Source organism: Anabrus simplex, chromosome 1 (assembly GCF_040414725.1).
Source record: "Anabrus simplex isolate iqAnaSimp1 chromosome 1, ASM4041472v1, whole genome shotgun sequence".
NCBI lineage: Eukaryota > Metazoa > Arthropoda > Insecta > Orthoptera > Tettigoniidae > Anabrus > Anabrus simplex.
The window spans coordinates 240191632-240207297 of NC_090265.1; the positions used below are offsets into that span (position 1 = coordinate 240191632).

At 40.5% G+C, this 15666-nt stretch overlaps 1 non-coding gene across 1 annotated transcript in view; it reads right to left on the reverse strand.

The window, feature by feature from the left end:
- LOC136886292 (uncharacterized) overlaps window positions 1-15666 on the reverse strand; it is a 376869-nt gene that overhangs the window by 276640 nt on the left and 84563 nt on the right. The gene's annotated exons all lie outside the window — the stretch shown is intronic.

Sequence of the window (15666 nt, forward strand, 5' to 3'; positions counted from 1 at the left end):
GTCAGCCAATCATGTTTGTCAATTATTACCTCTCTACCTCCAACATTCCGTGAAGTACTGCCTCGTCAAATGTTAACGGACTTCTGGGTCACCTGTACAGTGCTGACGGTGGGGATTATAATTTTATGGGTCAATCTGAGATATTAAAACCAACGAAGGGTGAGAAAAAGAAATAATTTCGACTTTTCGTAACAATCTGCAACAAAATCTGGCTGGGTTAGAGTGGTACGTACAACCTCAAACCATTTGAGCTTCTGCAATAACCCTGTGGCCCAGTCTAGTATGTTTCAGCTCATGCCAATTCAACCGACCTGCGGGTTCAAAATAGGTTGTTTGAGGTCTACTCCGACAGAAGGACTGGCAGGGATAGTATCACCTGATCGCTATGAAGGAGAAATTCATAGTTGTACTTGATAGTGTTCATCCACTGCATGGCCTCCTGAATGCTAAGAGGAGCCTCCTTTGTACATCTGTGAAACTCACAGTGCCATTTGAGAAGACAGAAGAATTGCCATCTCTCAGGTTGGACGACTCAAGCCGAATATGAGCTCCCTAGACACAGACAATGTTGAACAACAGGAAAACCATGCAGAAATCAGAAGTTTGAAGAATAAATAAAAATGTTACTGGATTGACGCCTCACCAAATGCTTTTACGGTTTTCGGAGACGCCGGGGTGCCCGAATTTGGTTCCGCAGGAGTTATTTAACGTGTCAGTAAATCTACTGATACGAGGCTGACGTATTTGAGCACCGTCCTGAGCCAGGATCGAAACTACCAAGTTGGGGTCAGAAGGCCGGAGCCTCAACAGTCTGAGCCACTGAGCCCGGCCAGTTTGAAGAATCAAGAACATTCCTAAGAGTTGGGGCTTTTAAAGAAGTGTCTCGAAGAGAATATCAAACCATTAGGAATATGTGTAGTGCAGGGCCTCTCAAACTCCCAAAATCTCACGCGTGCAAATCGAGGCGCAGAGGCTCCGTGCACTGTGCATCGGTCCGACTCGGCTCAACTCGCCTTGACTCTGATGGTGTAGTATGCTGAGATCAACAAAGCGTTCGGTAGACGGCTTGTTTACCAGTGAAATAGATAAGCGCAAGACAACAACCTAATGCAACCTGTTTCGAAGGAAGCAAACATTTTCGAATGGCTATTTCAATCGAACTGGGAACTTTCGTCTCTTTTTCTCAGTCGTGACAATAAAGCCAAATGCTTTATCTGTGGGACAATAATTACGTGATCATCAAAAATATATATTTTTCAATACAAAGGCTTTGCTCGAATTCTACGAAAATTTGTCGAAGGAAGATTTTTTTTTTAACTTTACGTCGCACCACACAGATAGGTCTTATGGCGACGATGGGATAAGAAAGGCCTTGGAATGGGAGGGAAGTGGCCGTCGCCTTAATTAAGGTGCAGCCCCAGCATCGAGCTGCATCGAGAATCGGCTAAGATTACGTTTGGTTCCACGTACATATGTCAAATTTTTATTTTATTTTCTGCTTTGACTTGTACGAAAACTAGATTGCATGCGAGTATTTCTGATCGTAATTTAAAGAACGATCTTAGAATTGCTGTCAGCCGATCCTTTGTTCCCGATATTACTGATATAATTGCAAAGAAAAAGGAAAAAAGAGCTAGAGAAGAAATTGTCTGCTCAAACCATATTGAAATACGAGTTATGCAGTGCACGGCCGCATGCACCCTGAGAGGCCCTGTTGTAGTGTCTTCTGTACCCAACGTCATGGACAAAAGCTTTCTATGTGGACAACTAAAGCGCACGGTACATTGCAAAGTCTTCGACATAAACAAACTGCTTCAATTTTAATTTCAGATTGCACTTCTCATGATGTTCTGGACATAAAATTACAGGCTAAAGAAAGAATGTGATTGTGAAAGAGAAAGAGAAGGGAATTAAGCATTACCTAGACCTCACAACACTAATGACCTGATATGTCAAAAAAGACTGAGGAGAACGCAGACTCGGCTTAGACTACGGTACGTGATCACCATAATATTATGACTCACAATGTCAGCTGTTACGGAGTGAACTTTATGACCTTCATATATCCTAAGCAATACTGAGTATTCATGCCTACTGATAGAGGAATAGAAGAATTTAAAAATTTTGCCCTCTTTCTCAGTGAAAGCGCAGCATGAAGGGCATATGTGTGTCTTCTGCCAAGTTTCTACTCTTGTCTATATCGAGGACACAAAAGAGTGGCTCTGACAGCAGACAGCAAGTGAGTGAAGGCGAGGTCAGCAAGAACGATTCTCAGTTCCTCACCTGCCAGCATTCTGTTGACATTCTGCTAACGGAACTGACCGGATCTCGCAATGGGGATTTTTGTAAATGAAATTCGTAATTTAATAAACTATCTGCCCGCCGTTACCTCACAAGTTACATCGAACACGTTACGCCTAGACACCTCAGCCAAGTACTCAGCCTTGCCATTGTAGGAATCACCACTCGATAATACAGGATATTATGGCTTGAACTCACACTAGATGGAGGCTCAATCTATAACCTCTTCGTCTGTATCGTATATCAAATGAAGTGAGGAGAAACTATCGTCTCCCCTGTTAGCCGTCACATAGTGAGGATTGATATACCGCACTATCTCCATCAGATAACGAACGCACAACATACGGATGAAATTTATTTCGGTTCGCTACGGCCGGATAACTCAACGTGGCCCGTAGTTCATTACCAACTGTTCGAAAAACTGTATCCTCGAAAACAAATCACATGGTGCTACAACTCTGATGGGCTTTGGCCTACGAAGTGACCGCTGCTCAGCCCGAAGGCTTACAGATTACGAGGTGACGCATGGCCAGCTCGGCGAATCCTTTCGGCAGTCATTCTTGGCTTTCTAGTTCGGAGATGTTCTCTCACGGACAGATTGCTCCTCAGTTGTTCTCAGGTACGCTGAGTTGACCTCGAACAAACCGTCAGATGCAGGTGAAGATCCCCGACTTCACCGGGAATCGAACACGGGTTTTCCAAGCAAGAGGCCGGCTGTTCTCATTGAATATTTATCTAAAATAGCTTTGGGTGAGGTCTACTGTAGTGATTTACCTTGCATAATAACAGACAAATAATAAAAACGTACGGATACTTGGCTGAATGGTCAGCGTCTTAGTCTTCGATTCAGAGGGCCCCTGGTTCGATTCCCGGCTGCGCCGAGGATTTTAACTGCGTATGATTCATTTCTATGGCTCAACGACGGGATATCTGTGTTCACCTTAATATACACATATTCGTATAAAAACAAGACACTATACAACCAACCACCACAATAACATGCTGTACTGAACACATCCCTCCACGTAAAGGTGGTGTCAGGAACAACATCCGGCGGATAAACTGTGCCAAATCAAAATCAAATGCCTACCCCAATAATTAAAATGTCAGGAAAAAGAAGAAGTACAGTAGAAACACAGTTAAATAACTAAATACACATATCTCTCTGGTTCGGAGGAATATACATAGCAGCTTTTAATCACGTGACTCAAATCCAGGATCCTTCCACTCTGGAAGCGAGGGATGGGTTTACGTACGTAGGAACATTCGAATGTTAAACCTCAAGATGAATTGTTTTACTTGAACTATAACTCCTACCTTTGTAATTCGCCGTTCTATCGGTAATCTTTTAGAGGTTGCATATGATATTTTCTTGTCATTTCTTTCCCACGGCATTTTACAACATTGGCGATGATACGTTTTTCCACGCTGTGCGTACCGCAATGTTATTTTTCCTGCGTGGAAGAGATTCCTCATTACCAACACCCAATTAATTGTCACCGCTCACTAAAGAAAGAATGAAGCGTACCACCAGTCGAATGTTTTCTATGAGAAGAGTGAACTTGCTGATGAGGCGCACAGGTTCATATTGTGGAACTTTCCCGCCTTTCCCACTTGAAGCGTGGTTCACGTCACCTGACGCAGACCGTGCGCACTTCGCACCTCCTATTACTTAAAATGCTATAAATATATATTCTAGTTTTGCCTAGCTGATGTGCTTTCCAGGCAGTCAAAAAATATAGAAACTAGACTTCCACTTCTGGATTGTACAATTGCACAGCCAACATTGTTGGGAAAAAGACAAGAGGGAATCAAAAGGAGAAAATTATAGAATGACTCTAAAAAAAACATGGGTTGTAATACCGAAACCAAGTCCTAAATGTAACGGTAGATATGGATCAGTGGTAGAATGTCGGCTTTTCGATTCCAAGATCACGAGTACAAACCCCACAGAGGATTTTTAAAGGGCGAGGAAGAGTCCATTCGACACTCGATATCGTATGATGTAGAAATGTAAAAAAATATATATATCTGGTAATCATCGGCGCCCGCAAGGGGGGGGGGGCAAGGGGGGGCACTTGCCCCCCTCCCCCCTGGAATTCTAAAATGTTGATGTTCAATTGTTTAATATCATGCCAGATTATTTCATAAACTGCAATTACTGACAGTCACCTAGCATCTGTTATAACCGGAAATTTCTGTAAACAATTTAATGTTGCTGACGTTATATTGGTTTTTATATTCAAGAAAATTGTTAATGTGCCCCTCCCTGGAAAAGATCCTGTGGGCGCCCATGCTGGTAATATATTTAAAGTTAATTCTAATTATAAAGTCATACATCGCCCATCGGAGATTAATTTCTGTCTCGTGTGGTAGAGTAAACCGGAACGTCGAAATTGACACACACACACACAGCCTTGACGACGTAAATCAAATTGCTTGTACGCGGTAGCTAAGGCATTATTATTATTATTATTATTATTATTATTATTATTATTATTATTATTATTTAGTTTCGGCCAACTAAGGATCACGTCATTTCAACTGTTTCCCTTGAGCTTTAATGTTGGTCCAGCTTTCCTTCATTCTTATACGGTGTTGCTCCTTTCGCTCTTTCGTCCATGCCTTTCCAGTTTTCATCTTCAGCTTTGGTTAGAAACTCTGATGTTCTTGGAGTTTTTTCTTAAGTGGGACACGCTCCTGGATATCTTCAAATGAGATCCCAATCTCCTGCATCTCTTGCCTTTTTCTCTTGGAGGAAAGTGAAAATGCGGTTGGTTAACCGCGTTGACTTCATTCGGGCCATGTGTCCATAAAATTTAATCCTTTTTCGCACCATGTCGGTTATTTTCTCCACATGCATCCACCAGTCTTGGCGTGTTCATCCGAATGAAGGTTAAGTTACACAAAGCAGAATATTCCAAAAAGGAATGTTAGTTTCGTGTTGCCTATTGTAGAGGCTAAAGGCAACATGGTTACCACCCATTATTCTTTCCGTTTTACTGCCAGAAACAATAGAACATAAGAGGCTGATATACACAAGGATACGTAACTTTTTCGTTGCTGACATATTGCACCTTAGACGCATAAGTGTGTGGCTAGTTACACAACTCAACAAGACTTTGGGTACTGGTAAAGGAAGGGGTGAATTTTATTTTACATAATGTGCTGATTACGTTCCTGAAAACAGAATGTTTCTTAGGTTTCTATCACGTCAGGAATATTTCGTTGTTCATGCTTACCACTGCACGCATAAATATTAGTTTTGCAAAGTGGATGAGATTAGATCCGCTTATCTTATCTTAAGCGGATGACTGGGCCTGTGTTTAAAGAAATTATCTGACTATGAAATTCACTTCCCAACATTTCCATTACCGAGCTCGATAGCTGCAGTCGCTTAAGTGCGGCCAGTATCCAATAATCGGGATATAGTGGGTTCGAACCCCGCTGTCGGCAGTCCTGAAGATGGTTTTCCGTGGTTTCCCATTTTCACACAAGGCAAATGCTGGGGCTGTACATTAATTAAGGCCACGGCCGCTTCCTTCCCATTCCTAGGCCTATCCTATCCCATCGTCGCCATAAGACCTATCTGTGTCGGTGCGACGTAAAACAAATAGCAAAAAAAAAAATCCATTACTAGTATATCTGTTTTAAACCGTGGTGGTAGTATCTGGTTGCTGGATAGAAAGTTTTGAATGTTCAAATATTGCTGTATTTCTATACTTAAACAATGAAAAAGCACAAGTAGGGGTGTATTAATTCCCCGGATTGTTTTTGTCGCGTATGCAAAGAATTCACAAGTAGTAATCATAGCAAACTGTTGAAAACTGCACATAGCCTGTATTTCGACTGTCAATGCGATGACCAAGATAAAGGTTTCGTACCGCACATGATTTGCCTACAGAGGATTTGTAAAGGGAGAGGAAAAAACCATTCGGCACTCGATATCGTACGATGAAGAAATGTAAATTTAAAAAAAACTATTAGCATTATTATTTAAAGTTTACCCGAATTATAGTTATACATCGCCCGTCGGAGATTATGTGTCATGCGGTAAAATAAACTAGAACAGAAAGTTGTTGCAATTGCTATGTAAAACTGACTCAGCGGCTAAAAGGGAATAAATAGCATGTGCCTTTTACAGTTCCCATGACGTGACGTGAGCAAATAAATCATGCTGATGATTGCTATTTCTCCATAACCAAAATAACAGGTTTTTCATTAAAAAATAAACGGATGATCTCATACCCCAGTTTGCGATCAGCTATCAGAGCAGTACCTCATGGAAATGAATGATCAATACCGTTAGCTCCTTCAAATTGGCAACAACTTTCGGAGTTAGAGAGAGGATAACGATTCAGACAAACGTGTAATAGCGTCAATATCAAGCGATTGATCCTACAATCCTGAGGAAAAAACACCACATTTCCCTGCGCGAAACGAATTGAATGACTGGTTTCAAGACTTCACGAATGGAATTTACTGCGAAAGGACACGGAGTACCTTTTATCAAAATAAGAATCAAGACCTATTACCATATTTTAGGAAGAATTGTTCGGTTTGCGCTTCTTGCGATATGAATGGTTTGATATCAAACTAAACATTGTGTACAATAATGAAAACTGGTGTGTATTTATGATTCTTTGAAAATCAGTTTGAAGACTGTGTAATGGCAAGGAACTGCAATCAGTTCCTGTGGCCCATGCAGTTTGTATGAAGGAAACATGAAAGCATGTCACTGATTCCGGAAGTCATTAAATACAAAGAAAATAAACGGTGTATTTGTGATGACTTAAAAGTTATCGAGTTACTGGACTTCCATAAAAGAGTAGATTCGCAAAATTCTGTAGTTTCTTGTGCCTGTGGGAAATCGAGCTACTGAAAAACATTACGTACTTCAAGAGCAGTCCAAGAGAGAAGAATTCGAACCAGGGAAACGGAATACAAAAAACAAGCCATTGGTGAACCCATTAAATGATGATAAACTTTGTGAAGGGAATGGACAAAACAGGGGAAGGTTTCGATTACTTGAAAGAAGCGTTTACCAGTTTAAATTAACAGAAGATAAAGGAAGGAATTTTCATTTGACCGCAGGATAAAAAAAATTACTTCGAAATCCAAAATTTGATGCTAGGTTCGTTGCCGGTGAACTTGCTGTGTGGTTATCAGTTAAAGAAGTGGTGATTCGGTTTCCAGGAAATGAAGGTACAAAGTAGTAATATAGGGTTCTTATCAGTGATCTTTTAAATAACTATAGAAACTTAGGGTGTAATTAAAATAATTTTCTACATGCACACTTCTTTACAAAGAATTTGGATTCAGTTAGTGGCGAGCAAGGGGAATACTTTTATCAAGATACACTACAAATGGAACATAGACATCAGGGTAGATGGGATCCCTCCATGATGAGTGACTATTATTGGTTTCCTCTGCAGGAAGACTCATCTTCGCATGAAAGAAAATCGCACAGAAATAGCTTCCACACTGCTTCAAGATACAAAGTCTAAAGGTAAAGTACTCAATATTATGTATTTAATGTTTATATATTTGTATAATAGATCAATAACTTCCGAATTCTAATCAGGGGTGTCCAACAAAATCCGTGAAGTATTACAATAAGTTTAATAAGATAGGATATGGAAATATTGAAATAAACGGATAACAGATTCAAAATCAGGATGGCCTATTTACTATAAATCGGTACTTTCATGTCAGTTCCTTGATTTCTTAATTTGTAGAGTTGTGTTATGTGAGATGCTTGGAGTCATTCATTTAATCTATTGCTTCTTTGTACACTACATTCGTCGTTCTGTTACAGTGAAGACGAACGAAGAGTGATTTACAACTACTAACATGGGAGCATGCGACGTGCAGTTGGCCATGTGAGAAGCAGCTCGACCTGAGGTCAAGTTCTGAAACTTTTAGGGTCCGAACCTGTGTCTTGTTGATAGTCATCGCGAAGCACTGACTGACGGGGAACTTCAAACGCTTGAACTAGAATGGATAGTTGCTTAGAATCAGCGGAATTCTTGGTGTGAACACGAATCCTCTTTCGCCACATCCAGCGAATATAACTGCCTCACTCACACACCTGTACAATGCCGTTTATTATAGCCTGGTGGAGTCGCAGAGTTTCAGAAGGGACAGATTCCTGAGAAGCATGGTGGGTGCTCGTATTTTCAGAATTACATTATGCGCCGGGGGTCAATGGGCTGTGACAGAATTGAGGAATTCAACAGGATAGTGCACCACGTCATCATGATTGACGACTTGCTATAACGACATTTACATACCTGCTGAGCTCGAATTCTATTCATGATACACCCAGTGATAGCTCTGGTTTCGTTTTGTTCGGATTTAGTGTTGTTCGCTCACAGAGCCATTCAGTCGATTCCAGGTTATTTCTTTTAATACTAGGGTATGATTTGAAGATTACGTCATCGATACTCGGAAGCAATGTACAAATTTAATCTGCTAGAATAATTATTCCGTTATTTTCTGCTATCGTTCCTTGCCAATAAATACGAGTTTTTCGTGTACTGTCGGGATTGCCTCCAAAATCAACTTTCATATTTCGAGTGAGAAAGCGTTTGTGAATGAATAGCCAGAGAGCTGATCTTTTCAACTTCATCTGCTCTGGTCTGTCAAAAGTCACTCCACCAAAAAATTGTAGCAATTGCGAATATCTCGGAGCGTCCGGTCAAATGCTTGTAGGCCTATGGATTTTGTTTGTGCCATTGTGCACTCATACCATATAATCAATATACAGTCCCGTAAAATCTTCGTTGTATTGCAGGTTTTCGATACATTGCACACAGGTGCCTCAGTGTTGTCGAGATCAATGGGCATTTTAAATAGGGAATGTGCTATCTTACCTCCCGGTAGAAGAGTTGTGGCTATTCCGGAGGATGCAACAGTGACAGCAAGTAACAGACTAATTAGGAACGTCTTGCTCATGCCGCCAGGGACATCAATGAAAAACATTTCACTACTGTTCTCTCCGACTCGGTGTAATAGGTCTCGGTAAATTAAGCATTTCTCATCGATCAGTTTCAGCTCATTATGAAGAACGGTGTTCGCCATGATATTCGTGCAGTAGCTCGTTTACTGAGATATTCTAAATTCAATCTTTCCACATTATCAGGATCAGGAAGTCTGTAATTAATTAATTATTGTTGTCCTCCTGTTGGTAATGCCTTCCAATGATCGAATACTTTTTTTCTGTATTTATGTTCTGCATTCCCATATCGTTTGTGGCAGGTGGTGGCTGTTTTTTGAAAGTCCTCGGCCATGCACTTGTCCCACAGATGTAATGGATCAGCTGAAGAACAGTATATTTTAATAACTGCAAAGAGCTGCCATAGCTCTAAAAGACAGCGAGAAACAGATGTTTCCTTGATGGTGGAGTCATAGCGAGTCATCTTCCACGAGATCCAGAGCTTTGCTGGCACATTGGTAGGTGGGATGAAGGATTCCATTCACAGTCCTGAGGTCATTGTAAGAAATAGAGACCTTCGCAGTAAGCAATAGTAAACGCAAAAAAGAAACATTCTGCGTTCTTTGGGTCACTGTATATACTCTTCCAATAACATGTTCCTTCTTAATCCCAGGAGAGCCATTTCTTTCCCCGTTTCCTTCTGAGAAAAATGCCCACCTGTCGAAGGAATAGAAAGACGGAACTTCACGCAACAGTCCCCTGGAAAATTGATCAGTTCGGTGAAGTATGAAAAATGCTATTCAAGTCGTGTTCCATGGATACAGAGTAACACCCCTTGCGTTTTCGGCAGCGGAAACTACGCCCTGAAAATTTTCCTAATGAACATCGAAATGAATTAATGACGGACTTCTGTTACGAATTAGGAACGCGAGAAACTACCAAACAACTTCGGATGTGCTCATATACCTGCCGGTCTGGTACTTCATAACATCATAATGATCATTTTGCGAAGCAAAATAAGCTTGATCACTGCCCGTATTTTCGTATTTGCAGATATACTTGACAGATTTCACGTTACTGCAATATCGTACTCATTGTATTTTGCTAGTTGCTTTACGTTGCACCGACACAGATTGGTTTATGGCGACGATGGGAGAGGAAAGGCCTAGGAATGGGAAGGAAGTGGTCGTTGTCTTAATTAAAGTACAGCTCCAGCATTTGTCTGGTGTGAAAATGGGAAACCATGGAAAACCATCTTCAGGGCTGCCGACAGTGGAGTTCGAACCCACTACCTCCCGGATGCGAGCTCACAGCTGTGCGGTCCTAACCGCACGGCCAACTCGCCCCGTGTACTCAAAATTGACATTCCCTGGATTAGGTAAATAGTGACGATCAAAGCATATGTAAAACCACTACTATTACTTTCACGTAAGACCTTAGACCATAATCCGCCATTGTTTGTGATTATCTATTATCTCTGGAACCCTATTTATCAATAAAATAAATTTAAATTTAAATATGGCACAATCCTTCTCTTATCTATTTCAGTGGCCTGTCCTTTTCAGATAATGTGAGTGGTGAATCCTGAAACGTACCCTTGGTCAGGTGGATTCTATATACTGTATGCGCATTGGTTGAAATATGTCCTGTAGTTTTCCATTTATAAGAAATCTGCTCTACGAGTACCCACTTTTGGGCTATGCCGGCTTGGATTTAGAAATGGAATATTTTACAGCGTATTTCTCTTACTAACCCCACCGGGATAGTTGGCCGTGCGGTTAGGAGCCAATTTCACACCAGGCAAATGCTGGGGCTGTACCGTAATTAAGGCCACGGCCGCTTCCTTCCCACTCCTAGGCCTTTCCTATCGCATCGTCGCCATGTGTATCGTAGAGATAGGATAGGAGTGGTGGGAGGGGGAGTATTCATTCTGGTGAAAGAAGAATTTGTAAGCTACGAAAAAGTTAAAGATGAGACACATGAAATTCTAGGTGTAAGGCTCATTTCTAAAGATAATAGGCAACTTGATATATTTGGAGTGTACAGACCGGGAAAGGGTAGCACTGACACGGATTCAGAATTATTTGATAAGATAATCAGCTATGTAGGAAACGACATGGAAAGAAATGTGATTGTAGCGGGAGGTCTGAATTTACCAGATGTCAATTGGGAAGGAAATGCGAACGACAGGAAGCATGACCAACAAATGGCAAAAAAGTTAATATGGGAAGGACAGGTAATTCAGAAAGTGATGGAACCAATCAGAGGGGAAAATATCCTGGATGTGGTGCTGATAAAACCAGGTGAGCTCTATAGAGAAACTGAAGTAATAGATGGTATTAGTGATCATGAAGCTGTTTTTGTCGTAGTTAAAAATAAATGTGATAGAAAGGAAGGTCTTAAAAGTAGGACTATTAGGCAGTACCATATGGCTGATATAGCAGGCATGAGGCAGTTTCTAAAAAGTAACTATGATCGGTGGAAAACGGTAAATAAAAATGTAAACAGGCTCTGGGATGGGTTTAAAGAAATTGTTGAGGAATGCGAAAACAGGTTTGTACCTTTAAGGGTGGTAAGGAATGGTAAAGACCCACCTTATTATAATAGAGAAATAAAGAGACTAAGAAGGAGGTGCAGACTGGAAAGAAATAGAGTTAGAAATGGCTGAAGAAGTAAGGAGAAATTGAAGGAACTACTAGAAAATTGAATCTAGCAAAGAAGGCAGCTAAGAATAACATGATGGCAAACATAATTGGCAGTCATACAAATTTAAGTGAAAAATGGAAGGGTATGTATAGGTATTTTAAGGCAGAAACAGGTTCCAAGGAGGACATTCCAGGAATAATTAATGAACAAGGGGAGTGTGTATGTGAGGATCTTCAAAAGGCAGAAGTATTCAGTCAGCAGTATGTAAAGATTGTTGGTTACAAGGATAATGTTCAGATAGAGAAGGAGACTAAGGCTAAAGAAGTATTAAAATTTACATATGATAACAATGACATTTACAATAAGATACAAAAGTTGAAAACTAGAAAAGCGGCTGGAATTGATCAGATTTCTGGGGATATACTAAAGACAATGGTTTGGGATATAGTACCATATCTGAAGTACTTATTTGATTATTGTTTGGTCGGGGGAGCTATACCAGATGAATAGAGAGTTGCTATAGTAGCCCCTGTGTATAAAGGAAAGGGTTATAGACATAAAGTTGTAAATTACAGGCCAGTCAGTTTGACATGCATTGTATGTAAGCTTTGGGAAGGCATTCTTTCTAATTATATTAGACATGTTTGTGAAATTAACAACTGGTTCGAAGGAAGGCAGTTCGGTGAAGCTCCACTTGTAGGATTCCAGCAAGATATAGCAGATATCCTGGATTCAGGAGGTCAAATGGACTGTATCGCGATTGACCTGTCTAAAGCATTTGATAGGGTGGATCATGGGAGACTACTGGCAAAAATGAGTGCAATTGGACTAGACAAGAGTGATTGAATGGGTTGCTATATTTCTAGAAAATAGAGCTCATAGAATTAGAGTAGGCCAAGCTTTAGCTGACCCTGTAATTATTGAGAGGGGAATTCCTCAAGGCAGTATTATTGAAGCTTTATGTTTTCTTATATATAAAAATGATATGAGTAAACAAGTGGAATCAGAGGTAAGGCTTTTTTTGCGGACGATGTTATTCTGTATAGAGTAATAAATACGTTACAAGATTGTGAGCAACTGCAACGTGACCTCGATAATGTTGAGAGATGGACAGCAGGCAATGGTATGTTGATAAACGGGGTTAAAAGTCAGGTTGTGAGTTTCACAAATAGGAAAAGTCCTCCCAGTTTTAATTACTGCGTTAATGAGGTGAAAGTTCCGTTTGGGGTTCATTGTAAGGATCTAGGTGTTAATGTAAGGAAATATCTTCATTGGGGTAATCACATAAATGGGATTGTAAATAAAGGGTACAGATCTCTACACATGGTTATGAGGGTGTTTAGTGGTTGTAGTAAGGATGTAAAGGAGAGGGCATATAAGTCTCTGGTAAGACCACATCTAGAGTACGGTTCCAGTGTATGGGACCCTCACCAGGATTACCTGATTCAAGAAGTGGAAAAAATCCAAAGAAAAGCAGCTCGATTTTTTTTGGGTGATTTCCGACAAAAGAGTAGCGTTACAAAAATGTTACAAAGTTTGGGTTGGGAAGAACTGAGAGAAAGAAGAAGAGCTGCTCGACTAAATGGTATGTTCCGAGGTGTCAGCGGAGAGATGGCGTGGAATGACATTAGTAGACGAATAAGTTTGAGTGGCGTTTATAAAAGTAGGAAAGATCACAATATGAAGATAAAGTTGGAATTCAAGAGGACAAATTGGGGCAAATATTCATTTATAGGAAGGGGAGTTAGGGATTGTAATAACTTACCAAGGGAGATGATCAATAAATTTCCAATTCCTTTGAAATCATGTATGAAAAGGCTAGGAAAACAACAGATAGGGAATCTGCCACCTGGGCGACTGGCCTAAATGCAGATCAGTATTGATTTGATTTGATGATTTTGATAAGACCTATCTGTGTCGGTGCGACGTAAAACAAACTCTAAAAATATTTTGTGGGAGAGAAAATTGACCGTTTCCAGATCCTTATAAACCCCAGTCCATTCAGGAATTGTGAAATTATATTGACCCTAAAACCTACCTTTGGATAGAGGGATTCTAAACATGAAGTTCGGTCACAATATGTCCAGTAGTTTTCCAGTTATAAGAAAAATTCTACACGCACTCGTTTTGGGGCTATGTCCGCTAGGATTTAGACTGTAAAACATTCCGTCAATAATATCTCTGTCATTAATCCTCCTACCGAAAAATACATGACAAAACGTTTTAGAAATTTATTTCCATTAAGGTTCGTAGATTTTCATTAAGGTTGGTCATGGATACTTCGTGGGAGAGTAAAATCACTGTTACGGTTTTCCTATAAATGGTATCGACCTAAAATCCACGTATAAGTGTATTTTAAAATATGAAGTTTGGTTGAAATATGTACAGCAATTTTTCAGTTCTGAGAACTTAATTTCTGGATAGTCAACATTACACCTGAAACGAAAAACTATATATTCAACGTACAAACACACGGTCGTCACGATTTTCAAGAAGTCAACAACAACATGAATTCATGAAGTCAAGAGAGATTTGAAAAGAGAGAATATAAAAGAAGCAGCAACAGAGAGAGGGATTTTTAGAAAGAAAGTGTTTAAAATGGAAGGATTCCAAGGTCGGGAGAGAAAGGAAGCAGACTCAAAATGGTCCCAGGAGAGGAAAAGTAGATATTTTTTTTGCTATTTTGCTTTACGTCGCACCGACACAGATAGGTCTTATAGCAACGATGGGACAGGAAAGGCCTAGGAATGGGAAGCGGCCGTGGCCTTAATTAAGGTACAGCCCCAGCATTTCTGAAAATGGGAAACCACGGAAAACCATCTTCAGGGCTGCCGACAGTGGGATTCGAACCCACTACCTCCCGGATGCGAGCTCACAGCTGCGCGCTTTAAGAGCACGATCAACTCAACCAGGAAAAAGGAGACTGATCAGATGAAGCAAGGAGATGGAACAACAATGGATGAAGCTTTGAAACTGTCACTTGGTCGCTAGAAGAAGACCCTAATAAATAAATAAATAAATAAATAAATAAATAAATAAATAGTAATGCTCACTACCTTTTCGATTGTCAGATACACCGAGGTGCTGAAATGCTGACGAAGAGGAATTTACGTGTTTGATTAACTTCAAATATCACCAGACTGAGTGAGCCTGGGCGGAACTCGGGAAGAAGGCCTGCGCTCCTCCGTCTGAGCCAGTCAGTCCAGCGTACAGTAGCTTGAGAGTCTGTGAAGTTGGTGAGCCGCATTCTACTAGTGTTTATTAATTGGACACCATATTCCACCTGAGGCACTCCAACTAACGGTATACTGACCACGGGTTTCTCTTGTTGCATTGGGAATGCCGTGATGTAGTGTAGCATGTCAACATCGCAGAGCCTTGACTTGCTGCAAGAGAGGGAAAGTAATTCCTTCTCGCTAACTGTCGACTAGAGTTACACTTGGAAACGCAAGTAGTATTCATTATCAGGTCATGTAGGAATATCTACGATCCGTCTCTCTTCCTATGTTAGCTGACATAATAACTGCTCAGTCGGTGAATACGTTATTTTCAAATTAACAGTGAGGATTTAAATGATAACATTCGCTACAAATTGTCCTAAACGCTGCTTATATAACTAGGCAGGTTAATTGCCAAAAAGCAACGGACAAATTTACATCAGCCCTTACCAGTCCAGAGATGTCATACGATATCACGATATTTCTAGACGTTTTAGTTCACTTATTATTCACAATGAAGCCGTGTGCCGCCATAGTAATTTACCTTGAGTCATTAGAAGGTAG